This window comes from Mobula hypostoma, chromosome 24 (assembly GCF_963921235.1).
Source record: "Mobula hypostoma chromosome 24, sMobHyp1.1, whole genome shotgun sequence".
In the NCBI taxonomy this organism is placed as follows: domain Eukaryota; kingdom Metazoa; phylum Chordata; class Chondrichthyes; order Myliobatiformes; family Myliobatidae; genus Mobula; species Mobula hypostoma.
In genome coordinates this window covers 42,939,737-42,958,570 of record NC_086120.1, presented here as the reverse complement: position 1 = coordinate 42,958,570, position 18,834 = coordinate 42,939,737, and the positions used below count along the sequence as shown (strand labels likewise).

General features: G+C 42.9%; 1 long non-coding RNA gene across 1 annotated transcript; it reads right to left on the bottom strand.

The window, feature by feature from the left end:
- Positions 1–19: 19 nt before the first annotated feature.
- LOC134337528 (uncharacterized) lies at positions 20–8,951 on the bottom strand. Its single transcript, XR_010016019.1, has 3 exons — positions 8,706–8,951; positions 8,363–8,473; positions 20–3,916 (listed from the first exon to the last, which is right to left on the bottom strand). It is a non-coding gene; the product is annotated as an uncharacterized LOC134337528 (long non-coding RNA).
- Between the last annotated feature and the right edge of the window lie 9,883 nt (positions 8,952–18,834).

Below are 18,834 nucleotides of genomic sequence, written 5' to 3'. Positions count from 1 at the left end.
GTGTGACAAACTTCTACAGATGCCCAGTGCAGAGTATCCTGGCTAGTTGCATCATGACCTGGAATGGAAACACCAATGCCCAAGAATGGAAAAAACACAAGTGGTGGATACTGCTCAGTCCATCACAGAAAACATCTACCAAGGAACATTGCCTGAAGAAAGCATCCATCATAAAGGACCCTCACCATCCAGGCCATGCTCTCTTCTCACAGCTGCCATCTGGATGTCCCACCCCACCAGGTTCAAGATCAGTTATTACATTTCAACCATCAGGCTCCTGAACCAGTGTGGATAACTTCACTCACCTCAGCACTGAACTGATTCACTTTCAAAGACTCTACAACTCATGTTCTCAGCATCATTTATTTATTTATTGTTAATTTTTCTTTTGTATTTGCACAATTTGGCTGTCTGGCTTTGTAGATTTTCAGTGATTTTATTGTGTTTCTTTGTATCTGTGAATGCCCACAAGAAAATGAATCTCAAGGTAGTATAAAGAGACATTTATGTACTTTGATCATTAACTTGAACTATATTCAAGTGGGTCAACCAGCTGTTCAAGATTGTGATGCCATTGAATACAATGGGTATGTGGTTACAGTCTTACCATTTTGGAATTGGTCAATACTTAGCACTTGGCAAATGATTCCACAACTTATGGACTTGCTTTCAAGGACTCTGCAGCTTGTGTTCTCAGTATTAATTATTGACATATTTTATTACTATTATTATTGTTTCTTTTGCATTTGCACAGTTTTTCTTTTGCACATGGATTGTCACTCTGTGTGCCGTTTTTAATTGATTCTATTTCTTTCTTTATTCTATTGTGAATGCCTACAAGAAAATGAATCTCTGGCCTGAGTGAAGATTGAAACTTGGATGTAAATTGAATGTCAAGCTTCCTGGGTCTAGTATAGCTTCAGATTAGCAATGGAGATGAAATTTGGAATTTGTGGTAGATGTAGGTGTTTGCAGATGACAGCAAATCTCTGTCACCACTGCTGTCCTCTGAACAAAACCCACTGGGTGGATCTAGTTTACACAACAAAAAGTAGTGCAAGATACAAAACCAAGTTGAAATGCTAAATACTCAAGTGTAGAGAATGGTCATTGGCTGTAATCGACCAACACCACAGGACTTGTATGAACTTCACGCCATCTTAAAAGTTTCTTCCCCCAGGCAGTTGATCTGATCAACCGTTCAAGTTTGACCCCACCCTCTATTTATTCTTCTTCTCTCCCGCCCACCCCCCATCACTGCGCTGCAACCTCTTTTAAATGTTTTGTAATGCTGTTTACATTGTAAATACATATCGGTATTTATGTACATTTTATTCCAAATCTTGATTTTGTATAATTATTATAATTGTTCAATGTTTTTTTTGTTGCATGTCACACCCTGACCAGCACCACAGTAAATTAATTGTATATGTAATGTGTATGGCTGATAAATTTGATCCCAGGGGCTTATGGAACTTTGTATGTCAAGTTGAAATTACAACATACAAACTACACTAATTTTAAAAGACTGTTGGAGGTACTTACCCAGAAATCATGAAGACAGATTCCTGAATAATAGTTGTAGACCATTTATTATTGTGCCCATCTCCCAAAAAAGTAATTATAGTTGAACAACACCACTTGCTAGAACAATTTTTCCATCTAATGAAGTGTCATTTTGTTAACGTAGATCTCCATTTCATTAAAACGTGTAGAAAGGACTAAAAATTCCAATTGCATTTTAACCTCTGAGTAAGACGCATGCAACATTTTAAAATAGTTTTGGCCTCAAGTGCCACATCGTCTTGTGACATCACATGCTGGAGTTACTTTTAACGTATTGTCTCAGCTGATGCTCATGTGTTAGAGGTAGTTCTAGTGTCCATGATCATTGGACAGCAGTAGAACAGGAGATTTTGTACTCTGACTAGCAGTGGGATCAATGTTGGCATTTGAAATCATTCTTTCAACACATTAACTCATATTTTTAAAATGCTAAAAAAGAAATTGCTGCAAGCCAAAGCACAAATCACCATAGTTCCTTATCACTTACTCATTTATTGTGATACAACACGGAATACGCCCTTCTGACCTTTTGAGCTGAGTGATTCCACACCCCCCCCCCCCCCAATTTAATCGTAGCCTAATCACAGGACAAATTACAAAGACCTATTAACCTTCAAACCGGCAGTCTTCTGGGAATAGCTCGGAAGACGCAGGATCAGTTCATACCAAAGAAGAAGCGGTATTCTAAAGGGAGGATGAGGTAATTATGGCTGACAAGGCAAGTCAAAGACAGCATGTAAGCTAAAGAGTAGGCATGCAATATTGCAAAATTAGTGGGAAGCTTGGGAGCTTTTCAAAACCAACGGAAGGCAACTAAAACTGCATTAAAGAGTGAAAAGATAAGCTAGCCAATATAGAAGAGGATACCAGAAGTTTTTTTTTCAGGTATATGAAGAACGAAAGTGGACTTTGGACCACTAGGAAATGACACTGGAGAAGGCATAGTAATGTGGAGCAAAGAAATGGTGGGTGAACTGAATAAGTATTTCATGTCACATGTCAGAAATTCAAGTGTGTCGGGTGGAAGAATCAGTATGGTTGCTATTACTGAGAAGTACCATGGGATGCTGAAAGGTGTAAAGGTATAGAAGTCACCTGGACCAGAATGATTTCATTTCATGGTTCTGAAAGATGAAAAGATTGTGGAGGCATTAGTAATGATTTTTCAAGAATCACTAGATTCTGGAATGTTTCTGGAAGATTGGAAATTGCAAATGTCACTCCACACTTCAAGAAGGAATGGAGGCAAAAGACATGAAGACACATGATAAAATAGGCTGTAATCAGCATGGTTTCCTTGAGGGGAAATCATACCTGACAAATTTGTTGGAATCCTTTGAGGAAATAACAGGCAGGACAGACAGAGAAGAATTAGTGGATATTAAATTTCAGAAGACCTCTGACAAGGTGCCACACATGCGGCTGCTAAACAAGATAAGAACCTAAGGAGAGATACTAGCATGGACAGAAGATTGGCTGACTGGCAGAAAGCAAATTGTGTGAACAAAGGGAGTCTTTTCTGTTGACTGCTGGTGATTGGTAGTGTTCCAATCAGTCTGTTGGTCTGCTGCTTTTCATATTATGTTTTAATGATCTGGATGATGGAATTCAGGGCTTTTTGGTCAAGTTTGCAGATGATGCAAACAGTGAGTGGGCAGGTAATGCTGAGGAAACAGGGAGTCTTACAATGTTGGAAAGTGTATGGTCATGCACTTTGGTGGAAGAAATAAACGGGCAGCCTGTTATTTAGATGGGGAGAGAATTCAAAATGCAGATATGCAAAGGGACTTGGGAGTCCTTGTGCAGGATACCCTAATGGTTAACCTCCAGGGTGAGTCGGTGGCAAAGAAGGCAAATGAAATGATGGCATTCATTTCTATTTTTGTAATTTTTTTTTTGAATTTCATCGTCAAACATTTCCATAAGATATATTTCAGATACTGTACATATATATCATATAATCATATCTGTCACAAATCTCCACAATGTTTATCTGAAGTATACTATAGAAAGAAGAAAACTATGTACAGAGTAGGGAGTGATTTTTTAAACAACATATTCATTGATTGTGAGAATAAAATCAGGCCTATAAGATGTTATGTAATTAAACCATCTTTTCCAGTATGAATAAAATTGTTCCAATTTATGATTAACAGATGTTGTTATCTTCTCCATTTTGTAAATGTCCATTGTAATTTCCATCCATACATTTAAAGTTGGGCTCTCCGGAGATAACCATTTCCTGGTAAGCAACACACATCAAAGTTGCTGGTGAACGCAGCAGGCCAGGCAGCATCTATAGGAAGAGGCGCAGTCGACGTTTCAGGCCGAGACCCTTCGTCAGGACTAACTGAAGGAAGAGTGAGTAAGGGATTTTTACCAGTCACCAGCAGTACAGTCATTAAATATTTATATTTATCTCTTTTCAACCATTCTTGAGGTATATACCCAAAATATATGGTCTTTCTCTCTAAGTTAGTATATCATTGAAATTTACAGAATATAATAATCGATCTACTCCCTGAACAAATAAGAACCAAGAAAAGTGAATAATAAAAAGAAAGGTAAGGAAGCTGTGGTTCCAAGGCTGGAGTCTCTAGATGACCCTGGGTTGGGCTAGAAGAAAAGTCTAGATTGGCATTCATTTCTAGAGGTATAGAATATAAGAGCAGGGATGTGATGTTGAGGCTCTATAAGGTGCTCCTGAGACCACACTTGGAGTATTGTGTGCAGTTTTGGGCTCCTTATTTTAGAAGGGATATACTGACATTGGAGAGGGTTCAGAGAAGGTTCATGAGAATGATTCCAGGAATGAAAGGGTTACCATATGAGTAATGTCTGGCAGCTCTTGGGCTGTATTCCCTGGAGTTCAGGAGAATGAGGGGGGATCTCATAGAAATATTCTGAATGTTAAAAGGCCTGGACAGATTAGATAGGGCAAAAGTTATTTCCCATGGTAGGGGAGTCTAGGACAAGAGGGCACGACTTCAGGATAGAAGGACGTCCATTTAGAACAGATGCAAAGAAATTACTTTAGTCAGAGGGTGGTAAATCTGTGGAATTTGTTACCTCGGGCAGCTGTGGAGGCCAAGTCATTGGGTGCATTTGAGGCAGAGATAGATAGGTTCTTGATTAGCCAGGGCATCAAAGGGTATGGGGAGAAAGCAGGAGAGTGGAGATGACTACAAGAACTGGATCAGCCCATGATTGAGTGGCAGAGCAGACATGACAGGCTGAATGGCCTACTTCTGCTCCTATATCTTTTGGTCTTTGGACTCTGAGAGGAAACCCAAGCACCTGAGGAAACCCACACGCTATGAGGAGAACATACACACTCCTTACAGACAGTGGCCGGAATTGTACCTGAGTTGCTGGTACTGTAAAGTGTTGTGGTAACCACTATGCTACCATGCTGCCCTTTTCTGTACAAGCTGTTCCTCAGTAGACCAGTAGTGGGGGTGGGGGAGTTCTTGCCACAACATTTGAGTATCCAGAATTCATTTGGCGCTCTCATGATTGTAAATCTGGGTAATTTAATACAACCATCACTGTACCAGCTCTGTAAGGCACACTTGTTCTCATGCTCAAAGTATTTCTTTGTTCTTATCACTCTAATGAATAATTGCCCCAATCCCATGCTCCTCTACCTCTCTCTCATTCTCCTGAACCTCACCCCCCCCCCCACTGGCCAGTACCTCACCCTACTCTCCCATACTCCCATCACTTGCCCACTCTCCTGTCCCTCACCTGCCCCACTCTCCCATCTCTCGCCCACTATCCCGACCCTGGCCCCGTATCAATTCCTCGTCTTCTCCCATGACTTTCTATTTCATTTCATTTTCATTCATTCAATACATAGAGAGTATTTCATTTACTCTCTAACCATGCTCTCGGGTTGATGCTGCTTTAATTTTCTTCCATATTATAAAGTATAATTCCACCCCAACACCACTTTATTGGTAAAAGTGCTCAAAACATAGTGACTTGAGATATATTTTTTCATAAAAACATTAGAAATAGGAGCAGGAGTAGGCCATCTGGCCCCTCGAGCCTGCTCCACCATGCAATAAGATCATGGCTGATCTGGCCATGGACTCATCTCCACCCACCTGCCTTTTCCCTATAACTCTCATTTCCCTACTATGCAAAAATCTATCCAACCTTGTCTTAAATACATTTACTGAGGTAGTCTCCACTGCTTCACTGGGCAGAGAATTCCACAGATTCACCACTCTCTGGGAAAAGCAGTTCTTCCTCATCTCCATCCTAAGTCAACTTCCCCCGAATCTTGAGGCTATGTCCCCGAGTTCTAGTTTCACCTACCAGTGGAAACAACTTTCCTGCCTCCATCTTATCTATCCCTTTCATAATTTTATGTGTTTCTAAAAGATCTCTCATTCTTCCAAATTCCAGTGAGTACAGTCCCAAGCGACTCAATATCTCCTCATAGTCTATCCCACCGCGCCCCCCCCAAATCTCTGGAATCAACCTGGTGAGCCTCCTCTGCACTGCCTCCAAAGCCAGTATATCCTTCCTCAAGTAAGGAGACCAGAACTGCACGCAGTACTCCAGGTGCGGCCTCACCATTACCCTGTATAGTTGCAGCATAACCTCCCTGCTCTTAAATTCAATCGCTCTAGCAATGAAGGCCAACATTCCATTTCTCTTCTTGATAGCCTGCAGCACCTGCAAACCAATCTTTTGTGATTCATGCACAAAAGGACTCTCTGTGCAGAGGAGTTGTGTACAATCCCTCTGCACAACAGCATGCATGCTGCACTTATTTACCGTTAAATAATAATCTGCTCTTCCATTTTTCCTTCCAAAGTGGATGACCTCGCATTTACTAACATCTGCCAGACCCTCGCCCACTCACTTAACCTATCTATATCTCTCTGCAGACTCTCCGTACCTTCTACACAATTTGCTTTTCCACTCAATTTAGTAACATCAGCAAACTTAGATACACCACACTTCGTCCCCTCTTCCAGATCGTTAATGTATATCGTAAACCGTTGTGGGTACTGGATTGGACACTATGGCACACCACTCACCACTGATTGCCACCCAGAGTCACACCCATATACTCCAACTCTCTGCTTTCTATTAGTTAACTAATCATCTATCCATGCTAATACATCACCCCCAACTCTATGCATCCTTATCTTATACGTAAGTGTCTTATGCTTCACCTTATTGAATGTGTCATGGAAATCCACGTAAATAACGTCCATCTGTTTCCCTCTATCCACTGTGCTCATTATATCCTCAAATATCTCCAGTAAGGATTTCAGAGTTGTATGCTTTGATAATAAATTAACCTTTGAACCTTTCCTCCAGCAGTTTTGTGTGTATTACTTTGACTTTCAGCATCTTCATATTTTCTCGTTAGGGAATTTTTTTTTTAAAAAAAGGTAAGGTAGGCTTCAATGTGTGCCTTTATGCAGATAGAGTAGGAAGAAATGGGATGGAAAGATATTTTTGTGTGGCGAAAATGCAGGTGGATTGATTGAAGCAATTTGCCTGTTCCTGCACAGTAAAATTCTGTATTATTCAATCCATTCATGTTGCCATTTGCCAACTTGGCATTTTAACTGTGTGTGTATATGTATGTATGTATAATATATTTAGTACCAATACCATGTTTGCATATTATAATTGGGTAGTTAATTGCAGTGTTTCTCACAAGATAACATTCAGCTTCAGCTGCAGCTATTAACAGAATGTTGCTGGCACAATGGGACACGAGAAAAATAAGGAAATCAGCTGTTTCTAGATCAATTTTGAATTAATTTTTTTTTAAGTATAACTGCAGGCTGCTGCTCTAAGGAAACATTTTATTACACAACTGTGGATCTGTTAACAGCTATTCAGCACTCAAAGGTCTTTTACACTGCATTTTTATCAGCAAAAAGATACATCTAACCAAACATTCTTTAATGAAGGGGAACTGTATTCAACAAAAGTGGCTGATACATTACTTATAAGCTATATTTCACATTGCTTTTCTTTAAAGAAACCCCAAACTACTATTTCAATATTAAATTGATCTATCAACATTCAAATATTAAAGTTATACAAACATATATAGTCAAATTTGGTCTTTAAAAAAGGTTGCAGAGTGGTCATTGACATGCCACGTGTAACAGTATATCTCTCAACATCAATAACCAAATTATTGTTGTAGATTTCAGAGTATAAATCTCACATCCTGTGCTGTATTTTAGCCTTGTATAACTACCAGTACAGTGTATCATTTGTATTTCTAAATGGCATTTAAAATCCTAAACTTAGAACATTACTACCACTGTCTGCTGCAGTCGTTCAAATACAAGTTGTCTCCAGAGTATTCTGAAGCATCAAGTCCAACAATAACAATTCCTGGCTCACTTTGCTTAATGTGTCCCCCATCCCACACGCTGTTTCACGCTGCAACTCTAATTCAAGGACAGTGAACCTTTTATCTCCTGCTGCTTTGCAAACTAGCAAGTCATCACCTCTGATCTTCCCTCTCTGGCTGGTTTCCCAGGCACACAGATTGACCATTGGCTATGGTATGATGATTCAATGTCAACAATAGAAAAATGTACACTTAATGTTGTCCTGTTGCCATGAAAAATTGCTTTGCATTTTGGTAGACTGCCCTTCAATTTTTTTTATACTGTAATTTTGGAAATGGTTATTCTGGCAATAGATCTGGAATTTTCCACACAGCTAAAACACTTACTCTCACCAAGCAGTGTAAGAGTTAAGCAGCAATTTGTGTGGGCAAATGTGACAATAGAACTTCACTTACCTTGCTGTTCAATGCAATAAAGCACTCAAATACACCCACACAGCATTGGAAACCATTGTCTAACATCAGGCAGCTGACCAAAGATAGGAGATAATTCCTCAAGACCTTCTGCTGTAAGAACATAAGAAACAGGAGTCGGCTAACTGGCCTCTCAATTCTGCTCCGGCCTTAATAAATAAATATTTTAAAAACATATATATATATATAAATATAATCAATCGCTCTCTCTCTCTCTCTCTCTCACACACACACTCTCTCTCTCACACACACACACACACCCACACACACTCTCTTTCACACACTCTCACACTTCTCAGGCTTCCAGCCGGGTACAGGTACTGACTTTTTGATGACAAACTCTGCCTTCTTCATCAAGGTCATCAAAGGTTGGGGGGGAGGAGAGAAGGCAGGAGCGGGATAATAAATCAGCCATGATCGAATGGTGTATCAGACTTAACAGGGCTCAATGACACAATCCTGCTCGTCTGTCTAACGGAAAGACAAGGTCACCAACTTCTCATCTCCATTAGCATGTCACTTCACATTCTGGCATCAACATGGCATACCCGCAATGCTTGGCAGAACACAGCAAGCAACAGGAGTAAGAGCTAGACACCCCCCCCCATTCCTCCCCTTGCTGTAGGTTACTACATTGCGCTCCCTTTTCAACTTTACACCCCGTTCTTTTGAAATCCAAATTAATTGCATGGTGGCCTACTTTCTGTCAACCATTGCTGAGACACGAAACATAGCCGTGAATCACCTAATATAATGCCTTATCTCAACCAATGTCAGACATCCCACCCTGCAAAAACTCATTGCAGGGAGGTAGCACCATCAATTTCCGGGAGAGGTGGGATGTCTGCAATAGAGTAGCTCCCTAGCAGCTGGCCAGCTGGTTTAAATAACGTTAACTATGCTAATGAACGAATGACACCTATTAAACTCACCTCAACATGTCTTTTACAGTCTTAACCCACCGTGGGCAATAGAAAAGTCACTGTTGCAAACAGTGCGGCGAGCAACACTGTCATTATTTTGACCCCTATTAGGCAGGGGTACACTTTAGTGTAGTCTGGGGTGACGTACGTTTTATATTTTTTTGGAACACTCTGCCATGGCGCGCTCTCTCTCTCTCGCTCTCTCTCTCTCGTGGTCGCTCTCAAGCGCTCTCTCTTGTTTTCTCTTGCTCGCTCGCTCTCAAAAAAATTGATTTCTGTGATATTGTATATAATTTGCGGGCATCAGGGAGCCACTATTAATATGAGGGAGACTCCCGGAAGTTCCGGGAGAGGTGGGATGTCTGCAATGTACTTGGCCCTCTGTTTACTTTGCTTCTTTACCACTTTTGAAATCTGAATGAGGTTTAATACCACTGGCACTTGTGGTGAAACGTGTTGTTTTATCAGCAGCAGTACATTGCAATATATAACAAAAGAAAAACGATAAATTACAATGCTCATCAAAGTTGCTGGTGAACGCAGCAGGCCAGGCAGCATCTCTAGGAAGAGGTACAGTTGACGTTTGCAGCCGAGACCCTTCGTCAGGACTAACTGAAGGAAGAGCTAGTAAGAGATTTGAAAGTGGGAAGGGGAGATCCAAAATGATAGGAGAAGACAGGAGGGGGAGGGATGGAGCCAAGAGCTGGATAGTTGATTGGCAAAAGGGATATGAGAGGATCATGGAGGCCTAGGGAGAAAGAAAGGGGGAGGGGGGAAGCCCAGAGGATGGGCAATAACGGATGGGGTACCAGGGGGAGGTGGGGCATTAACAGAAGTTAGAGAAGTCAATGTTCATGCCATCAGGTTGGAGGCTACCCAGACGGAATATAAGGTGTTGTTCTTCCACCCTGAGTGTGGCTTCATCTTTACAGTAGAGGAGGCCGTGGATAGACATGTCGGAATGGGAATGGGACGTGGAATTAAAATGTGTGGCCACTGGGAGATCCTGCTTTCTCTGGCGGACAGAGCATAGGTGTTCAGTGAAACGATCTCCCAGTCTGCGTCGGGTCTCGCCAATATATAGAAGGCCGCACTGGGAGCACCAGACGCAGTATATCATCCCATCCGACTCTCAGGTGAAGTGTCACCTCACCTGGAAGGACTGTCTGGGGCCCTGAATGGTGGTGAGAGAGGAAGTGTAAGGGCACGTGTAGCACTTGTTCCGCTTACAAGGATATGTTCCAGGTGAGTTAGTTTTCTCCACAATGTCTCATTCCCACTGTAAACAAGAATGAAAATTAATGTGATGTTGGTTGTCGGTTGTCTCTGACAAAGACAGGAAACCTGTGCAGGAGAGTTTTTGAAGTGAAAAAGTCTTTGAACTGGGGCAGTTCCACTCTCCCAACCTCAGAAACCGGGGTCCAGTGATGCGATTAGTCGTCACAACCGGGTCTTCCCTGGTTGCCGTGGATGACTGCGATTTTTTCTGCTCCTTGACATGCCCTTCGCCTGCCACGAAACGTTGCAGAACCACCTTCCTAGTCGTTGGATCTCACTGCTGATCTCATCCTCCCAGTTGCCAGAGCTGAGTTCACTAGGACTGGCATGTCCCTCTCTCACTGGAATATGAGGCCCACTGGCTGCCCTCACCTGGTCTAGTTCACCTGTCAAAGCGGTGTGCCAGGGTGTGGCTGCCACATGCAAACAGGTACTTGGAGCAAAGGTGAGAGCTGAGTGTCTGGTGGGGACCAGAGGTGAGTGATCTGTCCCAGAAGGAACACGATGAGCCCCTTCACCAGAGGTGCGACCCCTCCCTGGACACCCCATACACCCTGGATATTATTAGTCCCCAGGAAAGTGGAGGTAAGGAATGAGTGAACTAAATTACATTTCAAGCACAGACCCCACTCCAAGAAAAAAAGATTTCCTAAAATCCAAACTCCTATTTCAACAACCATTCTACTATGATTTAATGGGTCATTTTCGCCACCCAGGCCATGCTCTTTTCTCACTGCTGCCATCAAGCAGAAGTTACAAGAGCCCCAGGACTCGTACCTCCAGGTTCAAGAACAGCTACTACCCCTCAACCATTAACTCTTGAACAAAAGGGGGTAACTGCACTCATTCTATTTCTGGTGTTCCCACAACCAACAGTCTCACTTTAAGATCTCCTTATCTTGTAATTTCATGTTCTCGTTATTTATTGCTATTTATTTATATTTGCATTTGCACAGTTTGTTGTTCACTGAGCCTGTTTGTAGTTTATTGTTCGATAGATTTGCTAAGTATGCCTGCTGGAAAAAGAACCTCAGGGTTGTATGTGGTGACATGTATGTACCCTGATAATAAATTTTACTTTGAACTTTGGGTCAACCTTGCCTTTGAGATTGTCCATATATGAATTGTGAATTCACTGTCATGAAGATAAAGGTTATCATTGGCTCAAGGTATTTGTAATTTATTACAAATCTGATCATTTGAATTTTCAAATTAATGTACTTCAATTGACTTTTGAGACTAATGAATACCCTGCCACCACCGAGTTCTCATCACTAGGATTGCGAGCTATTAACTGTTTACCTGTACAGTGCACTTCATATGCATTTTGGATTGTATTTTACTAATTTACTTGTGGTAATATTTTGTTTAATGTGGTCTGTGTGATATATTTTTTGTAGGTGGACCATGGTCCAAAGGAATGTTGTTTCATTTAATTGTATATACTGCATGTACGGTCAAAAGGTCCTTAAGGTTGTTACAGCCATGGGGACAAGCTCCCACTACCTATTAAATGCTCCCAACGGCATACACCTCAAATAGCCTCTGACAACCAGAACAAGAGAAAATCTACAGATGCTGGAAATCCAAGCAACACAGACAAAATGCTGGAGGAACTCAGCAGGCCAGGCAACATCTATGCAAAATGTCCAGCCCTGGCCTTCATGTGTGGCTTAGCTTCTAAGCCTGATGGAACCATTTTTACTGACAGAAGAAGGGGCACAGGCAGGTTACTGGCGCCTTAAAACCAGTTGCCTTGGGCATATGAGGCTTGGGGTTGGCAATTCATCTGGAAGGAAAACTCTGATCCCAAACTTCCGCTGCCTTGCAGCTACACCCCCTGATGGGGAAAGCTTCAGAAGTAAACCCCGAGGGAAAATTCTGAAGCTGGAGTCCCTAAAACAGTCCTACGTTGAGTTCAATGTTGACTGGCAACTCCTACAATGCTGCTGCTGCCAAACTGTATCAGTCTCTGGCATTCCTTTGGGTTCATCAGATGCATGGAGTGGGGGAGCCTGCTACATGAGCAATACACACTAAATGCTGGAGGAACTCGGCAGGCCAGGCAGCATCTATGGAAAAGAGTACAGTCAACGTTTCGGGCCAAGGCTAGTCTCCATATCGTACTGCCCAGTCTTGCGTATTTAGACGGCTAGGACACAGTATCCACGGTTAATTCTGGCCGACAGAGGTCCTTGACTTGACTCAGAAGACATTAAACTTGAACTGCTCTTTACTCAATGAAAATTTGACAGGTGCATATTTTACTAATAAATATCCTATGCTTGTTTGAACTGTAAATTTCATTAAAATTACAATTTTAATGCAATTCAGAGAACATGATTATTATTTATTTATTTTCATATCTTTTATATTTTAAGAATATTTGCATGTATATATGATTATAATTTATAGTATAGCTTATGTATTGCACTGTCCTGCTGCTCCAGAACAACTAATTTCACGACATGTGTCAGTCTGGATTTACACAACACACACAAAACACTGGAGGAACTCAGCAGGCCAGGCGGCATCTATGGTGAACAGTCAACATTTCAGGCAGAGACTCTTGTCTCTGATCCTGAAGACACATCACAGAGTAGCCCTTCTGGCTCTCGAGCCATGCCAACCAGTAATCCCCGATTTAATCCTGGCCTGATCACAGAACAATTTACGATGACCAATTAACCTACAAACCTGCGTGTCTTTGGACTGTGGGAGGAAACTGGAGCAGCCGGAGGAAACCCATGCTATCACGGGGAGAGCGAACAAACTGCTTACAAGGCTGAGATTTTGCATTTAAGCTGGAAGCTTGACTGAGAGCTGGGCTGAGTGAACAGCAGTACCTTAGCATCACGTGAGGCCTGGAGAGATGTTGCAACTCCTGGACATTACTTGTGTGTTGGAAGCAAGTCTCCCATCCAAAAACAATGTGAGCAATGCAGCTGACCAAGAGCGGGGATTTCAGGCAAGAGAATCCTCTTTCTAATTCTACAACAAATGGAAGATAATGCCCCCGATTCTAATACCTCAACGCATCAGGAAACAAGATAAAACTAAACACCACTCTGGTTCTCATTGTGCTTCCTGGCAGCTTTGGAGGTGACTACAAGTTTAAATTGCACTGATACTGATTTGCATTTTTATGAACCCTTCAAAGTCTGTGAAGAGTACCTCTTGTCCTTCTGTAACCCAGATATTAAACTGACTGTAGGTAGGAATCTGACTTTAATTTTAACCTAAGCTATTTCCTTTCTCGTTACACAATGGAGCCTTGATACTTGCCGTAGCTTGTAAGTTCAGACTCCTTTTGTGGAGGAGTCAGGAAGGATATACTGGCTTTAGAGGCGGTACAGAGGAGGTTCACCAGGTTGATTCCAGAGGTAAGAGGGTTAGGCTATGAGGAGAGGTTGAATCACGTGGGACTGTACTCCCTAGAATTCAGAAGGATGAGAGGAGATCTTATAGAGACATACAATATGAAAGTGATAGATAAGGTAGAGGCAAGAAAGTTGTTTCCACTGGTAGGTGAGACTAGAACTAGGGGACATAAAGTTTTGGGGGAGTAGATTTATTATGGAGATGAGGAGGAACTGCTTTTCCCAGAGAGTGGTGAATCTGTGGAATTCTCTGCCCAATGAAGCAGTGGAGGCTACCTCAGTAAACATATTTAAGACAATGTTGTATAGATTTTTGCTCAGTTGGGGAATTAAGAGTTATAGGGAAAAGGCAGGTAGGTGGAGATGAGTCTATGGTCAGATCAGCCATGATCTTACTGAATGGTGGAGCAGGTTCAGCAGGACAGACAGCCTACTCCTGCTCCTATTTCTTACGTTACAGTCACACATTTACCAATAGCAGCTTAAAAATCCAACCTGTTAAATAGATCCCAGTGGGGAGTTTAATTGGCTTCTTTATTGTTGATGGGAAATGAACTCCAGTTCAATAGAGGAGGAAACACTGTTGCTAGGCTGCTGAGGGGGCTCCACGGTAGCCTGGTGTTTAACACTGTTTCTTCACCGCTCCGGCCGCTCCGCAGATCGGAGTTGAATTCCAGCGCTGTCTGTAACACGTTCGTATGTTCTCCCTGTGAGTGCGTGGGTTTCCTCCCTGAGCTCTGGCTTTCACCAACACACCAAAGATGGACTGGTTAGTAGGTTAATTAGTCATTGTAAATTGACCTGTGATTGTTTGGCCTTCATTGGTCAGAGTCGACCACAGATGTTGTGTCCTGGCTGTTTAGATACACAGGGCAGGGCAGTACGATATGGAGACCAAGCTGTCGCAAGCTCCCCCTTTCCTCGCAGCTGATGAACCCAAAGGAACGGCAGAGACCGATACAGTTTGGCGCCAGCAGCACTGCGGGAGTTGCCAGACGGCGCTGAACTCAGCATAGGACTGGCTTAGGGACTCCAGCCCTCAGGGTTCACTCCTGAAGCCTTCTCTATGAGTGCGTTTAGCCACAAGGCAGCAGAGGTTTGAGATCAGAATTTTCCTTCTCCTAGATGAGCTGTCAACTACAGCTGATGAACTGCATCTGGCCGAAGCGAATGGTTTTAAGCTAGGAACTCAGCTTTGCCCCTTCTCCTGTCGGTAGAAATGGTTCTGCCAGGTTTAGTAGCTAGGCCATACGTGAAGGCCAGGAGCTGAACTTGGTTGTCAGAGACTTTGAGGCACATGTTATTGGGAGCATTTAATAGGTAGCTTATCCCCAATACCAATGTTCCCTCTAATTTGTGCTGTGCAATTTTTTGCCCACTGACAACAACACATGCGCGCCGAATTTTATATGTAGAGATAGTAATTTTAACAGTTAGCATAACACTGTCAATAAGACTTTGATCTCCTTTGGGTTTGATCACTCTCCCTCTTGTTCATCTACACCCTCACAATACACATGTAGCAGGACTGTCACGGGTAATGAAGAATTTTATCACTGGAGCTTTTGCACACCACCCATATGTGATTTGCTTGCTAAATGACGTTTTAAAAAGTCAAATTTCCAAATATCACTCCACTTCTTCCGATTTGCAAATTCTCCAGCAACTTCTGCATCGCGACAATATACCCACGTAACACCAGTTTCTGTACTGTACATAAATATTTCTCGTAGCTGCATGTTCCTGACCTCATGAGCTTTTGGTGTAACAGTTTGTACTGTTTCTTTAAGCCATTCTGCTTTAAATGAACTAACAGTTCTTTTGCCCTTTAAGCCCTTTACTTCTTTGGAATTCAACATCGTAAATCAATAATTGCTTCAATAAAAACAGTATAGATAAGCCAGTTATAAAATCTGCAGACAAAGCATCACAAACTCCACATTGTCAACACCGTCCTCATCAGAAACCAGAAAAGGAAATGTGATTGTATACGATTGTGAAGTATATTTAACATGCGAACGAGATAGAGGGTGACAACCTTTTGTACACAGTTTAAGTTCCTTTGTGCATGAGTAGCAAAAGATATGTGCGTGCACACCTTGGAGAGAACATTGACCTCCGCACGTAGACCCTCCACACACACAAACCCTGCACACAGACTACACCCCCCCCCCACACACACACACACACACACACACACACACACACACACACACACACACACACACACACACCTTAGAGGGAACATTGCCCATTATCACCCCCGGCTATAATAATTATAGTTGTCAGGTTCTGTCGGCGGAGTAAGTTGAGGGAAGGCGATCTCTGGCCCCACCAAATGTGTGAGATTGAGGTGCAAAACCTCCTGTTTGTGTGGATGTTGCGTGATGTGTCACCCTGTTACAAATCAGCACCACGAAATAACAAACAGTACACCATATGCAATTAAACAATTTAGCTTTATAATTCTTAATTTGACTAAAGGGTTAGTAAAGTAAAACAAAAGGAAAAGGGCCCATTTCAATGAAACAGTCTAACGTGCACAAGTTGGAGCTCACGGTTTCCCTTCCGTTGGTCCTCCATTGATTTCCCCCAGGTTTCGTCGACTCCCAGCCCCACTCCAAGTCCACTCTGTCCTGGTGTCTCCGACTTCTCCTTTCTGGTGTCTTCGCTCTTCATCTTCCACTGAACAAAAGACCCAGATCACCTCGGTCTCAGGCACACAACGAGAAAAAAACACTCCCTTCATTGGATGGCGCACATTCCAAAGCCCCCGTTATCTCTAGCCAAACACTGCTGCTACAGAAAAACCTTTACATTAGCAGTGAAACCTTTCCCAGGGTGCTACACAATCTTAAAGAACCTGTCCTGTGATTAGGCTAATGGTGGAGAGGAACTGGGCACGTGATGAGAAGAGAAGCCAACTTCGTCATCAAGAAACCACTTCACTGGACACCTGCAGGGCAGAGGAAGCGCGCGAGCCCAAAGACAACTTGGCATTGTACTGTAGAGGTAGAAATGAGGACCCTGAACCATATCTGGGACACAGTAGGGAAACTGGCCAAGGACAGGCAGGGGTGGAGGACCTTCATTGCTGCCCTAAACACCAGAGTCATAACGGGCAGTATGTAAGTGAGTAAATAGGTGGGTCTGCCTGGCGGGGGCGGGGGCAGGGGCAGGGGCTTGTTTGGTCAGAAGGGCCTGTTCTGCTCTGTATCTCTAAATAAATAAATAAATAGATAGATAGATAGATAGATAGAATCATCTCTGCAACATATCTGACAAAGCATAGCATTGTAGATGAAGAAATTAGTGATAAGAAAAAGAAGAGAGGCAGGGCAATGGTCCTGGAGCCTGTACCTCCAGTCAGTGACAGCATGCTCGATCGAATCCTGGATTCAGTACATTTCTCACTCTCCACCACCCATCACCCATTTCATATTCAAATTTCTGTTAGTATATCCAGAGATCCCATCTGGAATATTTCTATGATAAAGAGTCATGACCCTCTCAGAGGAATTTGATATATAAAAAATGCAAATTCCAGACTAAGGTTGTAATGAGACTTGAAGTCGAGTGATGAAACCCAATCTGACTGACTCACCTTGGCTGGGTGTTTCACAGAATCACTCTCCCAGCCATAGGGGTTTGGATGCAAAACTCACTTCAAGCACCTGAGTAACCCACCCAAGGGGAGTGATTCTATGATTTTTATGCACCCACTCAGGGTGAGTGACTCTATGTCACACCCACCCAAGAAGATGGACTCTCTGACACACCCACCCAAGGGAAGTATCTCCAGGTCACAGCCACCCAAGGTGAGTGACCCTATGACACACCCAGAGTGAAACACTCTACAACTCTATGACCTACCTGCCCAAGGAGGTGACTCCATCAGACACCTGCCCAAGGGGAGCGACTTCATGACTCTCTGACACACCCTCCAAAGGGAATTACCCTATGACACACCCAGAGTGAAATACTCTACAACTCCATGGCATACCTGCCCAAGGGGGTGACTCTATCAGGCACCTGGTCTACGGAAGCAACTCCAGGACTCTGTGATACACCCACCTGGGGTTAAGTGACCCTATGACTTTAAGTATATTTAAGGCAGAGGTTGATAGATTCTTGATTGGTCAGGGCATGACAGGAGATTGGGGCTGAGAGGAATGGCAGAGTAGACTTGGGCCAAATGGCCTAATTCTACTCCTATACCTTATGGTCTATCACACATCCACCAAGGTGAGTGGCTTTTTTGCACACCACCCAAGGGGAGTGACTTTCTGAAAATACCCACCTGGGTGAGTGACCCTATGACACACCCACCCAAAGGAATGGAGTCTTTGACACACAAACCCATACAAAAGGGACAACTGTATGAGCATCCACGCCAGGACCACCAGACTCGAAAACAGTTACATTCCCCCTGCAGCAAGGCTGATCAACACCTCGTCCCACTAACCCACCCCTCCACAACCCCAACCACTTCTTTTATTTTTCCTGTCGGGGTCACGTTGTGTTCGTGTCACTTTGTGGGCATACAATCAATCTATGTATATAAGCTCTGAGGAAGAGTCTTGGCCCGAAACGTCGACTGTTTATTAATCTCCATAGCTGTTGCGTTCCTTCAGCATTTTGTGTGTGTTGTATGTTTACAAGCCAAATTTTATGTATTTATATAGTGCTTTTTATTGTTGGGGTCTTTATTCTACTGTGTTTTATGCCAGAGTAACAATTATTTCGTTCTCCTGTACTGGAAATGACATTAAACAATCATCAGCCCTACTCAAGGGGAGCCATTATTTGGACGACCTTTGACTCAGATACCTGGAGGGAGCCGAGGCTGGCGCGGCCACACATCACATCCGCC